Source organism: Coturnix japonica, chromosome 1 (assembly GCF_001577835.2).
Source record: "Coturnix japonica isolate 7356 chromosome 1, Coturnix japonica 2.1, whole genome shotgun sequence".
NCBI lineage: Eukaryota > Metazoa > Chordata > Aves > Galliformes > Phasianidae > Coturnix > Coturnix japonica.
Window position 1 is genome coordinate 125,966,787 of NC_029516.1, and position 21,640 is coordinate 125,988,426.

The 21,640-nt window shown below is 38.3% G+C and overlaps 1 long non-coding RNA gene across 1 annotated transcript in view; it reads left to right on the top strand.

Annotated features, from left to right (window-relative positions):
* The window catches only part of LOC116652748, a 31,450-nt gene extending 13,117 nt beyond the window's left edge, over positions 1-18,333 (top strand). The window contains exon 2 of the long non-coding RNA XR_004305908.1: positions 16,203-18,333. This is a non-coding gene — a long non-coding RNA (uncharacterized LOC116652748). The remainder of the gene's footprint in view (positions 1-16,202) is intronic.
* Positions 18,334-21,640: the final 3,307 nt, after the last annotated feature.

A 21,640-nucleotide genomic window follows, 5' to 3' on the forward strand; every position in this document is an offset into this window, starting at 1 on the left:
TAAGACTTTCTAGTACACTTGCAGTATACAGCATGTTGAAAATCCAAAAAGTAAACTAACTAAAATTCATTCCCATATCAGCCCTTTGGGACTAGTTAGGTTCTTAAAACCCGCATGGTGAACGTCCAATGAAACTGCCTTTTTACGCAGTCTACCTGTGATTAATAGTTCTCCAAATTTTATTTTGGTCTTTGGTTATGTATGACTTTTAATTAAATTAGGTTACGAAGACAGTGAAGTGAATCCTGAGTTATTCACTCTTTCATGACTATCCTCTTAAAGCCCAAGGTGCAACATGGCTAATAAGCAGGCTTTTATCTCTGCATTTCTAGTTTCAGCCAAACACACATGATAAAATTTTGATTCTTCATACTCTTCATGAAAGAACATTGTTGTAGTTATATGCCAGAAGTCTTTAGAAAAAGAATTTTATATATATATATATATATATATATATATATATATATATATATATATCATTTGAAAAGGTAATAGTAACCTTATTTCTAAGTTTAAAAAAAAAGCTGAGTTCCAGTGGTTTTCCTTTTGACTGTAACCTAACTGTAATTACTCTTCTGAATTATGTATGCACAGTGAAGCACATCCAGGAAAATGTGTCCTCTTCAACTTTGAAAATCTTAACCACTGCCAGTTTGGGAACTGGGAATGGGAAGGGTTACCCATGGATTTCTTTAAATTTCATTCAAGTTTGACATTCAAGTTTATGCTGTTATTTGTAGAAATAATGACAACAGCAAATAGAGTTCAACAGATTTTGTCCATAGGTGCCATATTTGCAATTCAAGAGCAATGCATGGTGTATGCATTTTGTAGCCATTCCTCAATGAAAACCGCAATGTTGGTGGCAATATTAAAGTGGTTGGTAAGGATGCCTCTGCCCAGGCCACCACATAGCAACCACTATGTTTCTAAGGACAAATAGCTCTTGTCTGCCCTAAGCAACTGGATAAGAACATGAAAACATGCCTTGTGAGAGACCTCTAATACCCATTAGTGTTAGCAACTGTTACCTCAATCATGAATGACACAGCCCTAATTATTAAGGTAATTAGAAGTTATAACACTGGCAATATTAAAGGGAGAACTTCTAAAGCCCATTAACAATGTTACTTTAAGTGATCTGGCTGTGAACTGTTCAAATCTCTAATTACATTATACGTCTGTCTTAAAGGGTGATGTAATTAAGTGATGGGAGAGGGAATGAATATATAGTGACTACTGTGCTATGCTTCATAAGTACTATTTTTGCAGAAACCAGTCTCAGTTATGTCATTATGTCGTCTAGGGGTGGGGATTTTTGCTTAACTGTATACCACATGGTGCTAAAGAATACTTATCCTCAAAATATGTAAAAATGATATATCATGGTTTGGTATAATAGCATTACCAAAATTAGGTTTGACTAGCTATCTTATTCATGAATGACAAAGCCATCAGTGACATACTGATGCCACCTCAAAGAGCACTACGCTCTTACACTGCACTTTAGCAACAAAAGCTGGTCAGAATACAAACATTGTATGTCTTACAGTGGGGGAAAACTACTTTAAGTATCTGTAATACTTAAAATTTCTTACTTGGACTGCGTATTGTATCTTTTACCTTATTTCTCTGAGTACCACTGTGAAGGGCTGAGAAACAAGAAAAGGGGAAAAAATACATATAAGACGTAAGAAAAATTAGTCAAAATTTTCTAAAGTTAACAAGAGTTGCACTTGAATAAGAACGGAAGACATATTTCTGCATTTTGATCCTTAGATGTTCATATTATGATTTTTTATTAAGAAGACTGGAGAAAATAGGGAACTTAGCACTGGTCTCCTGTTTTATTTATTTTTTTTTTTCCAATTTGGAAAGAATAATGAAAATATAGGAATGGAGTGAAAAACAGTGTTGAATGGATGGATGGCATTCTGTAATTCTCTAGCTGTCTTTGGTGAATTATCAAACTTCCTTTTCAAGAAGTACAAGTAGAAGGGAACAGATTAGCAATTTCCCATATTCAGTACAATATTCATTATCTCAGCAAAGAGGAACAAAATAGTGTAATTCCATACTTCTCTATGTTCAGAAATTAGCTACTTTTTCTAAGCTTGAAATCTAGGTTCTAAAAGGCAATGAGATTCAGGTGCTGCAGTATGGTTTTGAAGTTCTTTCACATCTTCCTTTGCCAAAACCTCTCCAGTTGTATATATATGTGGCCATAGTAGCAAGTTTTGTACTCCATTCAGGTAGTTACATTTAAAACATATTTCTACTAGATTAAATGTAATTAGTAAAGCTTCATATACTACCAAGGAAATTAAAATCTAACCTTTCTGCTTAGTGTTTTCTGCTCAGTGTCCCACCATGAGCTGAATATTTTATTTTTTCATATTTTTAAGGACAAGTAGTGGATGGATCTTAAACCCTTCCTCTATACTCATAGGGATGGCTGAAGTGAGTAAAATTTATACTGGATATTCAATTAAGCATCTTAAAATCTGTACCTTGCTTCAGTGTGTGGGGACACTGACACATTCAGCCCTGTGTGAATGCTCTGTTGCTAGCAGAGACATGTTTGATGCTATAATTCGCTTCTGAGTTCCTGAGTGTAATCAGTTTTACCTGTGAGTGCTTCCATTCCTACACTGACAGTGTTCAGTGCAAGACGTATTCATTGATCAGTGCTCAGATTTGGCTTTCCATGCAGACCATCATGTGACCCAACCCCAAAATATTTGAGCATACCTACAGGCCACTGTTGACAGCCATTGTATATCCCTGCTGAGTGGAAATTACACAAGGGGGCAGGGCTTCTCTGTATCCAAATGTCCCCAGATATGAAATTGAATATTTCAAAGATATGTGGCCATACCAAGAGCTGGGAATGACTGCTCTATGCATTAGTACAGATTTAATTTTTATCTCTCATCTTCTGGATTTCTGACTGAGGAGAGGCCTAAATTTTGCAGACTCAGAACTGGAAGAATTATATTGGAGATTACAGCCAAGATAGGACATTGCTGAGTCTGGAATTTCTTCATCACCTTCTCTGATCAAATTTGTAACTTCTCTCTGCTCCACTAGGTTGTGTCTGTTGACTGATCAGTTTCAGGGTAAGCAGTAGGGATGACAGGCTACTACCCTTTCTGCAATATGTATGCAACTTGGGAGCTAGGTTACTAAAATACTAGCTAAGAAAGTTCTTCTCTGTGAATCTAAGGATGCTGAAGTCCATTGAATTCCGGGAGTCACTGCTTTTTGTTAGAACGCTCCAGATGGAGTAAAAAGCTATGAACTCTTGCTACCGAAAAGTTGATCTCTTACTTTCGTCCAAATAGTGTTTCTGTGTGCACATATTCCATCACTGAGAACTACAAGATGCTCTACACAAATACCTGGTGAAAAGGACCTCAGAAAACATTGACTCTGAGCTGAAAAGTGGGAGAGAAGAAAAAATAAACAGAAGTAAAAGCTCAAAAAACATAATAAAGGGATAAACATCGATTATCAGTGGGAGAATGAAGTCCACAGGTGAAGAAGAGAGAATGGTCAGCCCACAGTCTTGTAGATCTTAATAGCACTTTTCATTATAGAAGCTCTTCCCCCACTGTAAGGTTTATTTGTTAAGCAAGACAGGGAGTGTGTTAGCAGAGGATCAAAGCATCAGCAGGAGCAGGTCCTGATGTTTGTTTGCAAGACTGTGATCATGTGGAGTCTGAGAAGTGCCAGTCAGTCTACAAATAAAAATTATCACCAGTTATGTATGTGATGTGTGTATGTACATGATTGCAGGATCCTTTCTGTGGATGCCACTAATTGTCAGGTTCAATTTGTAACAAAACTTATAATTGAAGGAGTTGAACATGCCTCTTCATATCCATTTTGCTTTGATTTCCACGAAACCAGATCTTAAAACCTTTTTAACAAAAGAAAAGAAAAAATATATATTTTTCTTCTTTGAAGCTGGAAAAAAAAAAAAAAAAAAAAAAAAAAAGAAAAGAAAAAAAAGGAAAGAGGACTGGATTTTGCTGTTTAAAACAAAAAGGTCACTGCTAAATCATATCTAGAAAATGTGTATTTTAATGTGGAATGGTTTCTTCAGAAAATTATGACAATGTGAAAATGAAGAACTAAGTGAACTTTGAAGATAATCTTAGCTTTCACTCTTGCCCTAGCAAAAGAGATGATGTGCAGAGGCCCTGGTTGGAAATTATCCCTTGTCAGGAAAGCACTCAAGCACTTGCTTAAATGTATTCCTGAATGAGAGTATGGACTACACACAAGGATAAACTGTACATTCATAAATGGTATTTATAACTTTTCTCTTGATTGCCACTTTATGAAATCACTGCTGTTGCTAGTATGCAGTAAGAGATAGAATATGATCCAGTGAGACTATTTCTTCTTACTGCCTAAAAGGAAGAAACCCTTACAGTTGTACTATATGGTAGGTTCTGCTTCACCTGCTAACCATTTTCTCAGGGCTTTGAAATAAGTATTTGAAAACATATGATCAAAAATACAGTTCCATGGTTTGAGAATACAAAGTTCTCTGTCAAGGCAAAAAAAAAAAAAATTCCTTAGAATTATAAAATCATAGGATATTCTGATTTAGACCCAAAAGGATCATCAAGTCCAACATGTGTCCACCCAAAATTTCAATTCTGTGTCTGAAAGCTTTGTCCACAAACTCCTTGAACTCCAGTTGTTTGGGGCCATGACCACTGCCCTAAGCTAGTTGATACATATCTGTTAGTATCTATCATAATCCAATCTGTTAGCTGCTAGATGCTGAGCTCAGTTGGCAAGGCAGTTTCTGGCAGAAGCATGGGTCAGATGGTGGGCAAATATTCATTGCTCTGGATTTGAGAGCTGAGTATGAGATACACAACTTCATTCTCCTCACAGAAACAAAAAACAAATCATTCCTATTTCAGTTTGAAATTATTATTTTTTATCCCTAAAGTATCAATTTCAATCAATCAAAAGGAAAATAATTTTCTTTGGTGACTTAAGCAAGTAATCAGTGCCTCAGTTCAGACTACCCAGTATTCAGTGTAGAGCCCAATCAGTAGGAAGAGGCAAGTCAATGTCAGGTAGTAAATGTACACAAAGCAAGCATCTAGACAAGAATTGAGATCAGAATATGAGTTAAAGGGCAGAAAATCAGACACTGTTGTACCATTCTGAAGGGTGAAACAAGTGGAAGGTGAGAAGCAGGGGTCATACAGCCAGAGAATTTCAGTGCAATTCAGAGCACAGGAAGGGAAGCAAGAAAAGTTCTAGCAAGTCACAAGAGGAGCCAAATATAGCATAAGCAGTTAGAGTATGATTGTTCCTTTGACACAGGGTGAAGGATCAGTCAAGCTCAGCTGGCTGGGTTCACAAAATCACAGAATGACCCAGGGACCTCAAGGATCATGAAGCTCCAACCCCCCTGCCTGGCAGGGCCATCAAACTTCCACATTTACTAGATCAGGTTGCCCAGGACCCCATCCAACCTGGCCTTGAACACATCCAGGAACAAACAAGGACACAAACAAGGAAATGTCTGAAGAAATAGTCTTTCCATATGTGTCCAATTTTCCTAGCTGCACATTTTTGAGGAGATGTGAATGTGGTCCCCAGGCTTCCCAGAGCATGCATATTATGTGAATAGTAACAACATCTTAATTATTTCAATGGAAATTCCTTTAGATACTACAACAGTGGATATAAAAGAGGGAAAATGGAGTGAGATACTTAGATCTGGTTGATTACAGGATTAAAAAAGCTTATGTTTAAGTTTACAGGAAAGGAGATAACTCTGCGGATGATGTGATTGTGTAGGAAGGCATATACTCATTGCATCTATTCAAATTGTTCTGTATTTTAAAATGTCTTTTTAAAGAAAACACACACACCAAAAAGTTGCATTACAGTAATAATGTGATGACCCTTAAACTGCATGGTCAAGAACTCAAAACTAAGGAAATTATATGTGGTTGAAATATTCATTGACTGAATTGAAAAGTTTCTACAACAAAATCACCAGCCTGATGGATGAGGGGAGGAAAAGAAGGTGGTAGATGAGTGAAGTTGTTCCACAGGTAATGCAGAACTGTTGCTCATTAAATTCCACATTATGAGAAATAGGGGGCAATCCATGAAAACAGTAAGAGCCTGGTTTAAAACAATGACGAGGCAGGTATTTTTACCCATGGTATTGTAATAGTTGAGAACTTGGTACCACAGGAGCTTGTGAAGGCAGAATCTCAGAGCAGATTCAAAACAAGAGTCAGAAAAAATCATAGACAGTAAAGTCAGTAAAGAAATGTAGAAGGACTACATAGGAATGTATTCCCTAATACCCCTAGTATGCTGAGTGACTACAAAACAAATAAGCTATAGATAATAAAAAGGCTTACATACTGCCTCTGAGTGTCATCTGCTTTTGCCACTGAGCAAAATACTGGACAAAATGGACAACTGGAGCAACATAGTAGGTTCTTATGTTCTCACAAATTTCACTGCTTGCATCCTTTATGTAACCTTATGAACATGCTATCTACTAATCCATTCTTTTTTCAGGAGCTTCAACATCTCTTTTCCACCATAGACTAACAACTTATTTGATGACTGGTCACAGAGTATTTCATATTGGGAATAGGAAATATTTCATACTGGGTGTAAATGATGAGGTGGGTATTTGACTAAGGTAATTGAGCTGAGATATTGGAGCATATCTGAAGTCCTCAGCAAAGGAAGACCATTTGTTTGCATGGGTTGGACTGAACACTAATGCTGCCAGTGTCTGTGTGGAAAAGGTACCTTCCTGCTAACATGTTTAGACAAACAAATTCCGTTACTAATTTTAGGACAGAGAAGTGGTGACTTAGGATTTGTAGCAGCAACACTCAAAAATCAGTGCTAAGATGCTGAGTTCTTAATGAAATTTGAATGTCCTACTTAACCAACTGCTTTGTCTCAGTTCAAATTTTCTTCTGATTTTCGTGATTCAGATTGGTCCATATAATCATTTAGGTCACGTATTCTTGACTGGAACTAATTTGAGGAGAATTAAATAGGAGAATTAAGAACAAGACTCCTTTAAATTGAGCAAAATCTATAGGAGTGAGTAAGGAATGCTTCTTACTACATACAATGCTTGGTTGGTATCCAGCAGTCTAATTCCTTGTTCTTCTACTGGTCTGGCACATCACTACCAGCCTCAGTCCTCAGGAAAAGAGAGATCTTAAGACAGAAAACGTGGCTATGCATTGCAAATTTATTCTCTAGAGAATTTACATTTTTAGGCCTTTTTTTCTAATTCAGAAATAAAATACCAAGATACAAGATTCATGATCTATACTTCCATATCCTGATAGGAAGAATCCATTTTAAGTGAATTCTTAATAAGAATTAAGAACAGATCTTCTTACTAAGAATTCATTTCCAGCAACTATTCTACTATATTTGACTAATAATCGTGCCAATAAACTTAACTATTTTAATACTTTTGGAAGAATAGGTATATAAACCTACAAATATATAAAAAGCAAGATCTGATGAAGAAACATGAATATTTGTGGGTCTCCAGATACAGTGTTTATTTGTCATTATTATCCTAGTCTTGGCAAGCATATGAATTCTGGGACTATGAACTGAAATGAGAAAAACTCTGTTGAAGAAATGTCTGTAAGACAGAGCGAAAAGGCTGCTGTGCTTTCCAGTCAGACATGCACTGATGAATAAGACCGCACAGTCTATTGTGGCCAGCTTCATCTAGTCAGTCAGAATTTTTTATTTATGTAACTCTGACACGTTTCTGATTAGAAATATCCAACATAATATAAACTGTTTCTTAGAGCCACAATAAAAGCAACTTGAACTACTTCATGTGTATGTTGTCCTTGTATGTTTTAGTTCGTAAGAATTTTAGATAAGTTTAGTATTAAACATTTATCAGAAGACTCTGCAGTTTACATAAAAAAGTGTATCCTCTCACTAAGGCTTCCATTCACCTGAAGAGTTCTGATAACACATATAAACCACTCAAGTTCCTTTTTTTTTTTTTGGTTATTACAATATCAGATCCTCAGTAGAACCAAACCTGCTTTATGCATTATCCCAAATGAAATTTTTAAGCTTCCAGCTTCATATTGCCCCTTCTTACTATTCATCAAGTAGATAAGTGAAAAAGTGTTCCTTTTTGTTGTTGTTGTTGTGATTTATATGAACTTTAAATACTTCAATCTGTTTTCTCTTAAAGATTCCTGAAATGCTAAGTTGAATGCCAATTTAAATTCACTCCTTGAAGGCTCTGTGTTGAACTGCCTCAGCTTTCATGGTAAACCATGTATTGCTTTTATTTTAAATCAGTGCACAAAAGTTTGTTAGAGTTCATCCATGAGTGCTATGCATAAAAAGCTCACATAGCCCAGTAAAGAAAGGAAAGAAAATTTGGATTATCTTACGGAGAACAGTAATTTCTCTTCTTGTGTAAAGATCACATAACCAATCCCCTTGGAACTGTATATCAGATGTGGTAATCCTGGCTCTTTTGCACGCGCTCCCTTACTCTGTCGGGTTCTTTGTTGTGGGCTTTTTTTTTGGGGGGGGGATGAGGGGAGAGAAGGGTTTTGGTGTTCTTTTTCTGTTGTTTTTTTTTCTTTGCCTATAATTAGTAGTTGCAGACATTTTCTGTAGTCATTGGTTGTTCTGCAAAAGTGTAATTTGGTGAAGGGGCATTTGCACAAAAGAGAAAATGGAAGGCTGATTTCAGTAGTAGGGGGCCGAATGATTATGAGGCAGAAAGAGTTTATGTCAGTTCCAAAGCAGTATAAGGTCTACCAGCAAGAAAAAAAAAAAAAAAAGAAAAAAAAAAGACTTTTATTCCAGAATAGTGTCTGTGCAGGAACACAGAGAGTTACACAAGCAGTAACTGCTGCAGCATTATAATTATACTGCCATAGTTCTGCCAGTTAATTTCTTCACATGGACAAACCCTCAATTTTTTACTTGCAAGGTCTCACCAAGAATTCTTATACCAGATTACCTTCACAAATTCCTGGCCTCTTTTAAAAAATATGTTTCCTCTTTAAAACTTCAATTGTTGGAAGAGCTGTAAGTCTCTCCTGGACACTGTAATGTCTTTGAAGTGCTGTGCAGACTTTATAATGCCCTGAGAACAGCATCCAGAAAGTATTTTTTCATTGAAATGCTGTGCAGGCCTTATAAACCCCTGAGATGTATGGATGGACCTGACAGTGTTCATAATAATAGCTAGTCCCTTTTGCAAAAATTAACATGGCTGCTAATTGCATTTTAGACTTCAGACCCATTAGAGTAAAAGGATAAGAATATGCAACAACAAAATGAAGAGCTAAATTATGAATGAAGGCAAGAAGGTAAAAATGCCTGGATAACCAGACTGGCAGTTCCTTGGAAAAAAATCATCTTTGTGACCTGTACGATAAACAACAAAGAAACAGGAGAGCACTCCATTTACATCAAAAAGTTAAACTCAAGCAGTGGTAGGAATTACTGGAAGAGGACTTCTTTATTCAGATAAAAGCTTACTTAATTTGAAATACATCATTAACTATGAAAAAAAAAAAAAAAAAAAGAAGAAGAAATGGAGAGAAAGGGAAAGTCAGGAAGTTCTATAGTCAACATCCTAAACAGAGTAAAATAAATGCCCATGTAATCCTGTCAATACAAGTTAATTTAATGCTATTCAAAGGGGAGATCACAGGCAACAAAGTGCCTTCTTTTTTTCTTCTGTAGAAGATTTTGTTGTATTCATAGGAATACAAGCTCTGATGTGTTCTCCTGTTATGTTAGGACTGTATATTCTGAAGGGAATAGTATTTACATTGGAAACAATCAGCTAAAGAGCCTTCAGAAATGCTTACCATCAGATGGTGAGTTCTCAACCTGTTTCAGGTCAGCTTCCAGCATCAGATGTCACTGCAAACTCAGTGCTCTTCTCTATATATTTTTTCAGAAATGCACAGTCTTATAAATCCTAGCTTCAGCCATGTATCCCTGTAAAATGGTTGTTAAGTGAAGCCTCCTTGTAGAAGTGACTACTTACTCTGTCTCGACCCACTGGTTACTTTTTTGGGCCTGAGCACAACAGGAAGAATGTGTCTCCATGTGTTTATGAGTAGGATAATTGGTATGGAATCAGTTATACAAATTTGATAAGTTATCATGTCACTTCCAGTGCTACGTTATTATCAAAAGAATCAAAAGATACACCTAGAATGGCACTAACATCCTTAAATGACCTAAGGGTGTGATGGTCTGTGAGAGGAATAACCTCTTTCAACATCATTGCTTTTATTGTACTGAAATAAACTCAGTAAGATGCATTGACTCTGTAGTCTATTTTGCATAACTTAGTTGTGCTTTTTTGCACTATATCTCCGTTACTGGATGAGCAGAGAGTGTATCCCCACCTGCTCTATCTGATTATTCTGAGTAAAATTCAGAACAATTTAGGTTATTTTGTCATTTTTCTTTCACAAAATAGAAGCTGGGCATTTGGAAGAGAGAAATATATTTTTCCATTATAAATTCATAGATTTCAGTCAGGGTGACCACTGCAGTTGTTCCCTTTGAAAAGCAGGCCACAGAGTGTACTGGAATTGTTCCCTCTCTGAACAACAACCACTCTGTTTGAAATTATGAGTCATGGACTACCTGTCGTAATCCCCTGACAAAGGGAATACCCTCATCTGCTAGTACTGGTAGGGAGTATGGTTTTCTTTCCTGTGTTCTTACCGAAGGGAGGGGAGACATGGTTGTATAAATAGCACAAATAGCAAACTACCTGCTTTTTTCTGGTTTCAGGCCACAGTTTATGGGGTTAGTGGGAGTCTTAGTGCCAGCATACAGCTTGAATGTGACAGTTTGTGGTTATTTTGCTTGCAGTCATTGCTCTGGTTAAAGACTTATGGGAAGATGAAAAGATCCTACAGTGTAGTGTAAAGCTGTCAAAATAAGAGAGAATGAGAAGAGAATAACATCAGAGCACACAGGCCTCCTGTTCTAACAGCTCTGCTTGTATGTTTTCTCCCTTCAGTTAACCTTGCAGTTAAGTCTCCCTCTGTTTACCTCTAATTTAAGAAACTGTCCCTTAATCCCATCCCTTCCTATTCTCTGTCATCCTCTTGTTACTTCCTTCCTCTTATCTTTTAAAAGCTCGCTCACTCGCTCTCTACCCCCACCCTGTCTTATTTCTTCCATATTAATAATAATCTTAGTACTGAGCACTTATATCGCTCTCTACATGTTCAAAGTGCTGTACAAACCTTGGCTAATTAATCCTCACAACACACTCCCCTCCCTCTGTAAGATAGGTAAGTATTATTATCTCAGTTTTACAGATGGGGAAATTGTCGTAATGACTCAGTGGCGGAGACACAAGCACAGTAACCTTGTTCTTGCAACCTCTATTTTGAAAATACCTTCTCTAACCCTGCATGCCTCTATAAATACTTCCCCATCTCCTTTGTCTCCCGAATCGTCGAGACAAATCCGCTGCCTACTCCTGCTGCCACCGCTCCCCTAATTGTTACCATCTCTTTCCTTCCCTCCGACACCTCCTGCAGGATCTTTGCCAATGTATTGCTCGTCTGGCTCTTTGAATATCTCAGCCTCTCATAGCTGCAGTTTTCATTTTGCTTTTACCAAGCAAGATGAATTTCTCCTGCTGAAGTAACGCTGTGTCTGCCTCACCGTGGCTCTCCTTTGTTCCCTCATACCTGGGCTTCTGCCCATGGCTCACATCAAATTCAAGGCTTTGACTGCACATATGGGATCAGGATTAAGATGGCCTCAATTCCTTCTACCTCATTTCCTACTAGCCTACCATTTCTAAAGGCACCCTATACCAGCAAGAAAATATCAGGCATTGGTCTGAAGGCTGAATTTATGCCCTTTGTACATACACAGCTCCGAATCAGGCCATAGCATTTCTGCTCAGGACTGTGTGTTAGTTCATCCACATCCACTGCTTTGTGTTTTCTGTTGCTGAGATTGCAACTCACCCCATGCACCAGAGAACTGCTTAATCTTGTGAAGCTGCCTGCCTCTGCTACCTGGCAGCATTGTGTGCCCCGAATGACCTTTCTAGGCTCTGGCATTTTGATGCTTAAAACTAGTGTTCTTAAAGTTAATATCCCGAGTGTGACCCTGAGAATGAGAGAAATGATTGACAGAGTATATGCTTAAATTTAGGAAAGAATTGTCCACAGTCATAAGTAAACATGTCCAAGCTTTAACAGCCTCCATAGTTCCCTGATTTGACAGCTTCCTGTTCCTGTACATTGTAAGTGAGTGATCCCTGCTGCCATGTTTCTGTGAGAATATACGCACACTTGAGATGCTGGATCCAGCTACTTAGTACTCAGATGTCCTTGGTTTGTTCTCTCCCGAGTACTGCTGTTGGTCTTATTTGTGTGACAGAGTACCAGAACAGGCTGCTAAGAGATGCTATGGAGTCTCCTTCTCCGGAGACACTCAAAAACTGCCTGGATGCTCTCTGGTGCAACCTGCTCTAGGGAAGCTGCTTTAGCAGGTGGTTGAGCTAGATGGTCTCTGGAGGTCCCTCCCAACCTCTGTGGTTCTTTGATTTAATTCCATGATTTGTCCAATAGGTAATGACAGATTCCAATGGTGTGGATAAGTGAGGGCCTTGCTTTGCTGCAACTATAAGTTTTGCCTATCTCTTGCTTTGGACCAATTAATTAGGTATGATTACATGAATGTGCTCTTCAAAACACTCTGCCACAACATCATGCCCTGTCATGAGCAATCTGTTTAATGGATCAGTGCTCCTTTTGTCATTTTCAGTTCTGTGTCATATGATATGGTATCATATTTCTGTAGATGAGCCACCAGCCTCTGTGATGCCATTCTGGGACTTGTTTTTAAGATGTCTAAAAAGGCTTGTTACAAGGAGACTTCACAGAAAGTTCTTGCTTGCATTCTTTCATGCTATTGATAACCTAACCATGACAAACTGAACATGAAGACTTTTCATGTTGTATATGTATGAAAACTCAGAGTCTTGGATGAGGAAATTACTGATGTCCTTTCTTGCAGCTGAGTTTTTACTGACCCATATCTACATTTTTTCACTATTTTATATCAGTGTAAATTGTATGTGCTGTCAGTCGATTGCTTTTCTGTGCATTGGATATTCACCCTCTGCAATGAGGAAGCAAGGAAACTTGTATATATTGGCACCTTCCTTCAGGACTCCTGTCTCGGTGTAAAATGTCATTTATTCAGTGTTTGGCTTGATGCCCATAGATGAAGTGAGGGAACCAACATGTACTTGAATAAACTGCTTATGTACTTGCTGAGGTTTAGCAAAGTATCTGCCATGCTGGATTTTGGGGGCACAAAGTATGACATTACTTCTTAAGTCCATTTAATTTTTCTCCAACACGCACAAAACCCCAGATACCCCCTCCAGCATTGTGCCCTCATTCTCTGCATCAAATGAACACTAGAAGGTGCAATTCACAAACCCACCAGCTTATCTTGGAGCCATTCACTATGGTTAGACTTGGCATTACTTCCAGAAGCCATGGTCGTAATCAGATTAACATCTGCACACCTCTTGCTGACGCTCTTCAATCTCCTTAACAGAAGCACACTCTGCACAGAGACCTCTGGGTCTCCCTGTGCCTCCTAGATCCAATGGCCTTCAGAATTTGCTCTCACTTCATCTCACTTTCACCTTTTTTTCTGACTGTACTCTCAACAAAAAATGGAAACCAGCTACTTAGACTAACATATAGCCAGGTTTACTTTTTGATAAGTGGTGTGGGGAGCTATTTTTCCTGAAGACCAATGTTATTCATCAACCTTCAAGTCCTTTAGACCTGCAGATGGAAGTCTCTGCATTATAATCTGGGAGCTGGGACAATCATTTGTGGCTCCAGGAAGTTGTTCTGCCTGTTGGCTAGTGCAGAGGTCCTTGGCCTTTTCTAAGACTGCTTCTGACCTCAGCATTCAATGCATTCATTGTGTTCTCTGTCTACTCTGTGGAAAAAATAAATAAATATATGAACAAACAAACAAAGAAAAACCTGAATATGAAAAGAGCAATCCGGAATCAAACAAGCTCAGCACAAGGCACAGGGAGAGAATGTGCTACCAGCATTCAAACACCAGCCCTATCACCAGCCCCACACCTTCAGCCACAGCACTTGACATTTTATTGGGCATTTTTTGTCTTGCTTTCCTACCCTACCAGAGAGTAATAAATAGTGTTGTGTCATTAACCCATGCGTATGTTTTTGCTCCTACCTATTTATCAGGAGGACATATGTGCCTGTCTGCTGGGGTGAGTTTAGGGCCTTCCAGATGCTTGTGCAGTCGAGTGTCTGTCAAAGCCTGTTGGAAAACAGCAGCTGGGTGAGAACTTTTCACTGCTGGGATTCTGGTTGGGTTTTTTTGTTGTTTGTTCATTCACGATGTATTCATAGGGATTTGTATACGGTGTTTCACTGAAAATCTTTGTTTTCAAGTAGAGGTTAGTTGTGAAATTTAAATTTTCACTGAAATTTTTCATTTTCTTATTTTCAAATGACAGTTTTCATATTTTGAATTTCCCTTTTTATTTCCATTTTCATTCAGATGTTATTTTTTTTTTCTATGAAAGGTGTTAGTCTAAAAACACTTTAAAGAATCACTTATTTAATTAGAAAAAAAAGTTTATACTCTTTTCTAGGCAACTTTTCAAACCAATATCAAGCAGTAACAGGCTTACATACAAACAGTTTTAGCAGGAAGAGCCAGCCCTTTAAAACAGGTAAAGAATTTTGGCCTTTATATAACACATATCATCTCTTGTGTAATTTAACATCAAGGGAGAAAGTCTCCACAATTGAATGGAATTCCCCTAAAAATGATCAGATGTGGCAAAAATATTTATGTTTCACTCAGAGAATTTCTTAGCCTCAGTAAGCTGCCCTCAGGCTACAGATTTAAATAGCAAACAAAGGAAAAACATAGTCCAGAGTTGTCAGTGCTTTGCACATGATACATTTCTGCGCTTTACTTCTGTTTTGGTAAGACTCCTTGGAAGCTGTTCAGTTGCAATTCAGACAAAGGTCAGTCTTAGGGCAGTCTATATCATTCAGACCTTGACATCAGTATAATGTGAGAGGAGGCTTAGCATGTTCTGCCTAAAAAATATCTAAAATAGGACTTAGTTCTCAGACTCAGGCCACCCTGTTGGATTTCCATCTCTGTGTTCCTGCTGGAGGAGCCCATCTTGATATTGCAGTCATTGGTAATTTTTTAACCACCTGTCCATAAACAGATTTTTTGTACTATTATTTATTTATTTATTAATTTAAGTGAGCATATTGATAACCAGCCTTTGCTTTTTTTCTGTGTAAATGTTAGGGTACCAGGCTTATATTTTTCACATAGAAGATTGGCAACTTCATTACCTGCAAAAGGTGGTTATTAGGATTTAAGACTAGAATTTATCATAGTAAGTATGGTTATTTACTTTATACATTTATGCAGTATATCAGCCACAGCTTTGACAGTGCTCTGCAATTTTTTATTTCTTTTTTTTTCACACTAAGGCATTCAAATCCAAGAAATATATTCATACCTGCTGTCAACAAGTGCAACTCCTTTGGAAAGCTCCGAGCCAATTTCAGCAGTGATGTGAACGGCAGCATAAATTTTAGGTCTAAATTGGTCAGAAAATATGTGAAAGTGGGCATAATTTGCATGCTGAGGACTGAGAGAGGAAAAGTAGCTAGCAAAAAAGAGTGCAATTAAGTGTGAGGGAATAGTGGATCTACTGGCATGAGTGTAGTGCATCGAATTTGGTTCTGAATTCAGACAACTACAAGCAAATGTAAATGTTATACTTAATGCAACTAGCTATTTATAGCAGAGTGAACACACTTTCTCCACCTGTTATGCTCATTGCTATGCTAAAGGATGGACTAGAGTCTGTCATGCCTGGGCTGGCAAACATCCAGCACACATCTGTACATGTGCACTGGATATGTTTCCCAGTCTCCCAGTGGGCTCTGCAGCATGATCAAAACTACACCAATCCTCTACTGAAGGGAGATATTGAAGAGAGGAAAAGAACAAAATTATCTTGATCACTTTGCATATGTTTTGGGCATCTTTTGCTGAAAGCATCCTTTCTTGTATTCCAGAGTGCTGTCATCGACAGATGATGGAAGGTGAGGGATATTTGTCACAGAAACATCATTTCTTTGGTACACACCAAAAGAAAATGGCTAAGAACTGTGTAACGAAGTAAAGGCAGTATTCAGACTGTCTACAAGAACTGCTCAGCTTGAGTGCTGCCATGTTTCCAGGCAGCCCCTGGCCCAGCAGGATAATTCAGAGCACCTGAGGTAGATATCTCAATTCCTAACACGGTTGGTATGAAAATGTGGTCACCTCTGAAATCATTCAAAGCAGCTGGGACCTTATCTCTCTCCACTGCCTGAGAAGGTCACTGAAACTCCCACCCACCAATCACCTGGGAAACCTCTCAGTTTAGATCTGAACAAGTGCTGAACCTCAGTCACCTTCATCCACTTGAAATCCAGAGCACTGAGTCCTCTCTTGAGAACAAGCAGCTAATGATGGAGGAGGAAGAGGCAGCAGCCACTTCAGAATAACTTCATTGTTTGAACACTCTTACAAGAAGTGGGAAACATGGATTTTAAGCCTTTCTCAGACTGAAGGGGTTTGAACCGCAATTCCCTTTTCCTCAGAGCTTATCCTATCCATCGAGCTAGAGAAGTTCTTCATTCTACTCACTATGCGAGGCCACAGAGCAGAGAGAGAATAGGTAAGAGGGAGCTTGATTTTGCAGCCTATTGTTGAGGGCAACCATGAGAGAGTCCTGAGGCTTGGTCCCAGCTGTCACTGCTATTTAAGCATTCTTTACCGTTAATTTTTAATACAGGCACTCAAGCAGTCAAGCAACCATGGCTGGCAAACTGTATGGGTTGTGCTGTTTAAATTCTGCCTGAATTTGTACTAAGCACTAAAAACATGTGAGCCGCCTACTGCCCTAATCCCTGAACTTCTCGCACCCCATGATAAGCGCCTGAGACTGTAGCAGCGGAGTTGTCTAATTAAGAATAGAGCTGTTCAAGGTCCTCAGCAAAGATAGCTGAAAGAGAAAGGAAACTCCAGAGGAGCAATGAGTCTGTGCATCATCTGAATCACATTCTGGAAGCACCTGCTCTTCTATATTGATTGCAAACAGAGACTATGATGTCAGCATTCCTCAAATAAGACTCTCAGGAAAATTCAATATGCTCAAACCATATTTTGGGATATAATTTCTTTCACCAGTCCATTTGCTGTTATTGTTGTTATTTTCCTCTCCATCTCTGAATGGTGGAGGAAGATACAGTGGAATTGTCTAGGCACCACCTAAGTGCAAAAAAATGCAATTGAGCAACAGTTCTTCATGGAAGGATTTTAACCTTCTCTTTGTTCCAGGGAAGTAATCCATAGCAAAATCCTCACTCCTTCATGTAGTCAGCACACCAGGAAAGGATACTATCAGATAATGCTTCATAGGCAGGCCTGACATGCAAAGTCAATCAGTCCATCTACCTACTTTTTATAGCAAGAAATATGTCTGCTCAGTGAAGCCATCTGACAATTTCAAAATGTAAACTGCATTCATCATGCTCTCATTTATTTTATTTTACCCTAGAACATTTTCGTAATTTGAAACAGTGGTTCTCTTATGAGCAAGAAGTTATAGAAGGATAGCAACAAGGTGCAGTACTGATGGACTGCCTGTGTAGTTACATAATGCTGAGATCTGTAGAGATCCCTTTTGAGGTATATCTATATTGGGATGCCTGTATTGCAGATGGGAATAATTCTGGGATTGTGAGATCTTTTTGCCCCAGACACTACGTCTTGCTATTTGCTTCCAAAATCACTTATCATTATTATTATTATTTTATTATTATTATTATTAATAATAATAATAATATTTTCTGGGGCCTCATGCCATTATTGTGTAAGTAGTGCTAGCAAAATCAAAATTAGGATGCTATAGATCCTTTGGGGTTTCTTTTGGTTGTTTGGTTTGGGTTTCTTTTTGTTTGTTTTTTTTTTTTGTTTTTGTTTTTGTTTTTGAGATGCGCCCTTTTGGACATCTGAGTGGAGGAACAGCACTTTGTAATCCACAATATATAAAACAGACACTTGAAATATTATAGTTGTCCTCCGTCCTCACCAGTGGTAATTGGCCTGTCCTTCCAGTTATGCTGTTGAAACAAACTGAATAAAGACTGTATAACTTGAGTTCTCTGATGATTCTTATATATTCACCACCATCTTTCATTACCATAATGCTCCTATCATCTTGAATAACGTATGCTTAACCTAATTGTGAAAGAGATGTTATCAGTGGCCCATCATGGAGGCACTGGATACAACAAAGCTACTGTGTCCCCTCAGGTCATTTGCCACATACAGTCAGTTTTACTGCAATCTAAACACAACATTTGATGTTTTTTCATCTCTAGAACCATCAGAATTTACAAGCTGTGCTTTTTTCAAGTTTTCCTGGGGTGGTATATACGTTGGTAATGTTCAAATGTGATGAGTGTAGAAGGTCTCATCTGCTGTGTCTTCTTTCTCAGTTCATCTGCAGCAGATCCCCACTATGTCATCTAATCTCTCAGTCAGTTCCCATTCAACCCCAGGCAGAGTTCCATGCACTCTAGCTGGCCATTGACAGAGGGGGCAATGTCCCCTCCTTGTCTCTATATCCTGTGCTTCCTAAAAAGCTTGTGTCCTTCCACTGCAGCATTCCAGCCATGGGAGCCATACTACTGCATCTTCACAATCCCAGTGACACTGTGTCCCTGAAACCATATATTCATCTTTAAGTCACTTTGTTTAGCCCCCATTCTTCCTGTGCTAGACCAAATGGTCCCACGGTGTCCCTTCCAACCTCAACCATCCTGTGACTGTTGTCACTGGCTGTGTAATCCCACAAAATCATTTACAGGGCATGAGGGTGATCAGTTCAAGAGCCATGGCAACAGTACTTGCCTATTCATTTCACTGTATCACTTGACTTTATTCCAATAAGTAGCACTTATTGGAGATGAAGTACAAGCCAAGAAGCAAGGATGTACTTATTTAATCTGTAACCCAGATACATCTTCTTGTGGATAAGGAAAATAGACTCTCTTTAATATTCCTTAAACATCCCTCTTCTATATTATCTTTAAAATTCTTTATAACTTTGACTGAGAAACTAGGGCCAACATGTTCCCTTCTGTTCTAATTTAAATGTGGACTTGAAAAATTATTCAGATGAATACTTCAGGTTATATCTAGTATTCTTGTCAGAAAGCTCAGGTAAAGAAGCTGAAAAAAAAAAAAAAACAAACACTATTCTAAATGGAAAAAATTCCCCCCAAGGCACAACTTTCCGCATTTGAGATCACTTTCATACCACTAAAGGTGATTGCACTTTTGGTTTCTGTCAGCTTCCCACCCCATCACTTTTTCCCCATAGGAATTCTTTAACTGATTTTTAAGATAATTTTAAAACTGTACTTTTAAAATAAGATGGTTTAAATGACTGCATCTGTGATGGACAGCCTGCAGCTGCATTCCTGGAAGGCGCCTGGAAAGGACATGAGATAGGGTCTGTACCGCATCTCATAAGGCAGGCTCAGAGGAGGGGAGAAGGCCAAATGAGTCTGACCTAGGGTACTCCCTCTGTGCAGCTTCCTTGGGTCACTTGGACCTGCCAGCAAGGCTCCGTGGTTGCTCTTTTGGTGGTTATGTGCCAGTGTGTTATGGAAATGTCTAATTTCTTTTAGCAGTGTTTGTTTCATGTAACACATTTTTGGATTATTTGATCAGCATTGTGTAGTAATTAAAGCCTCATCTTCTGTGCAGAGAACACAGAATTGCATTTCAACTGATAATATCTTTTCAAAAATTAACTCTCTTATTTTTCTCTCTAAAGTTAAGTATTCAAAACAAAGACATATACTGAGTTTATCAATAATTTACTAATCTACTTATTCAGCCTGAGGTTTCATCTTTATTATTATTGATGGTGTTATCACTGTTATTAATCACTACAGTTGTTTTTTATTTCTTTCTTTACTCCACTTAGTTATGTTTATGTGAAGAATTTTTGCTCTCTGCATCCCATAAAAGTACGCTGCTCTATGCTGTTCTGGGACAACTGTAAGCACACAGCACTCAACCTCCTTCCAGCTTTCCATCCACACAACAGCTCTGCATGTAGCATGGTTGTGCTGGCAGCCTCAGGATCTCCAAAAAGGCAGCAAAATCTAGTAGTCAGTAGAAAAATCCTGTTGTACTCATCGGCTGCGGGATTTAACCCAAAGTCTTTCTCCTAATGTAAAAATCTGGGAAGATCCCACACACAGCTACAGTCTAACTTGACCATTACAGGTAATTGGGCTTCTCCTGAGCTGCTTTGGCTTTGACAGTTAGAAAGAAAATGGGTCTAAAGAAGAGAAGAGACTTAGTCTTCTTGGATGTTGCATGGGAGCTCTGACTTCTGATTCTCCACTGAACAAAGTCAAGAGATGGAATAGATTTTCCAGTTATTCAGTACACTAATGGCAGCAGCAAGCCCTCCTGCAATGTAAAAAGGACTGGGGAACTCAAATAATTTGCATTTATAAATTTAATTAATCAAAGTGCTTCAGGGAAAGAGAAAGTGTATTCTAACAACATGTTTGAGGTTTTGGCATTAACCTCCAGACAAAATTGTCAGTAATCCTAAAAACTGAATATAGTTCCAGAATACACAGAGTTGCTAGTTTGGGTTTGTAATCATAACTGGTAACTGAACTAAAGCATTAAAAAATAAATAGAATAAATAAAACCTAGGGGGAAATAAGCTTATTTTTAATTGCACTTACAAAATGAAATCACCAACCCTATTTAGACAACAATATCATTTCTGGCCTGACCTAAGATATTTCTTATACTGTCCAAAATACTCTGTAAGTCTCCTCCACAGTGGGAGGGGACACTACACTCAATTTAGTGAAAAAAAAAATCAACTACCAGACAAATTGATTTTTAAGTAAACATCAATAAACTTTTTACCCTTCAATGCCCTTGACAAGAGCAAACTAAGTATGAATTTGAGGGATGGAATACCTCCCCTATGAGGACAGGTTGTGAGAGCTGGGGCTGTTCAGCTTGGAGAAGGCTCCAGGGAGACCTGAGAACAGCCTTTCAGTATCTAAAGCAGGCCTAAAAGAAGAAAGGGGGCAGACTCCTTTGTGGAATCAATTATGACAGGACATGGGGACATGATTTCAAACTAAAAGAGGAGATTTAGATTGGATATAAGGAAAAAGTGTTTTATGATAAGGGTGGTGAGGCACTGGCACAGGCTGCCCAGAGAGATTATGGATTCTCCATCCTTAAGACATTCAAAGTCAGGCTGGATGGGGCTCTAAGCACCCTGATCAAGCTGTAGGTGCTCCTGTTCATTGCATGGGAGTTGGTCTAGATGACTTTTAAGGGTCCCTTTCAATTGAAGTGATTCTATGATTCTTTGAAATATCAAGACCATGAGACAAGAGTCAAAACTCTC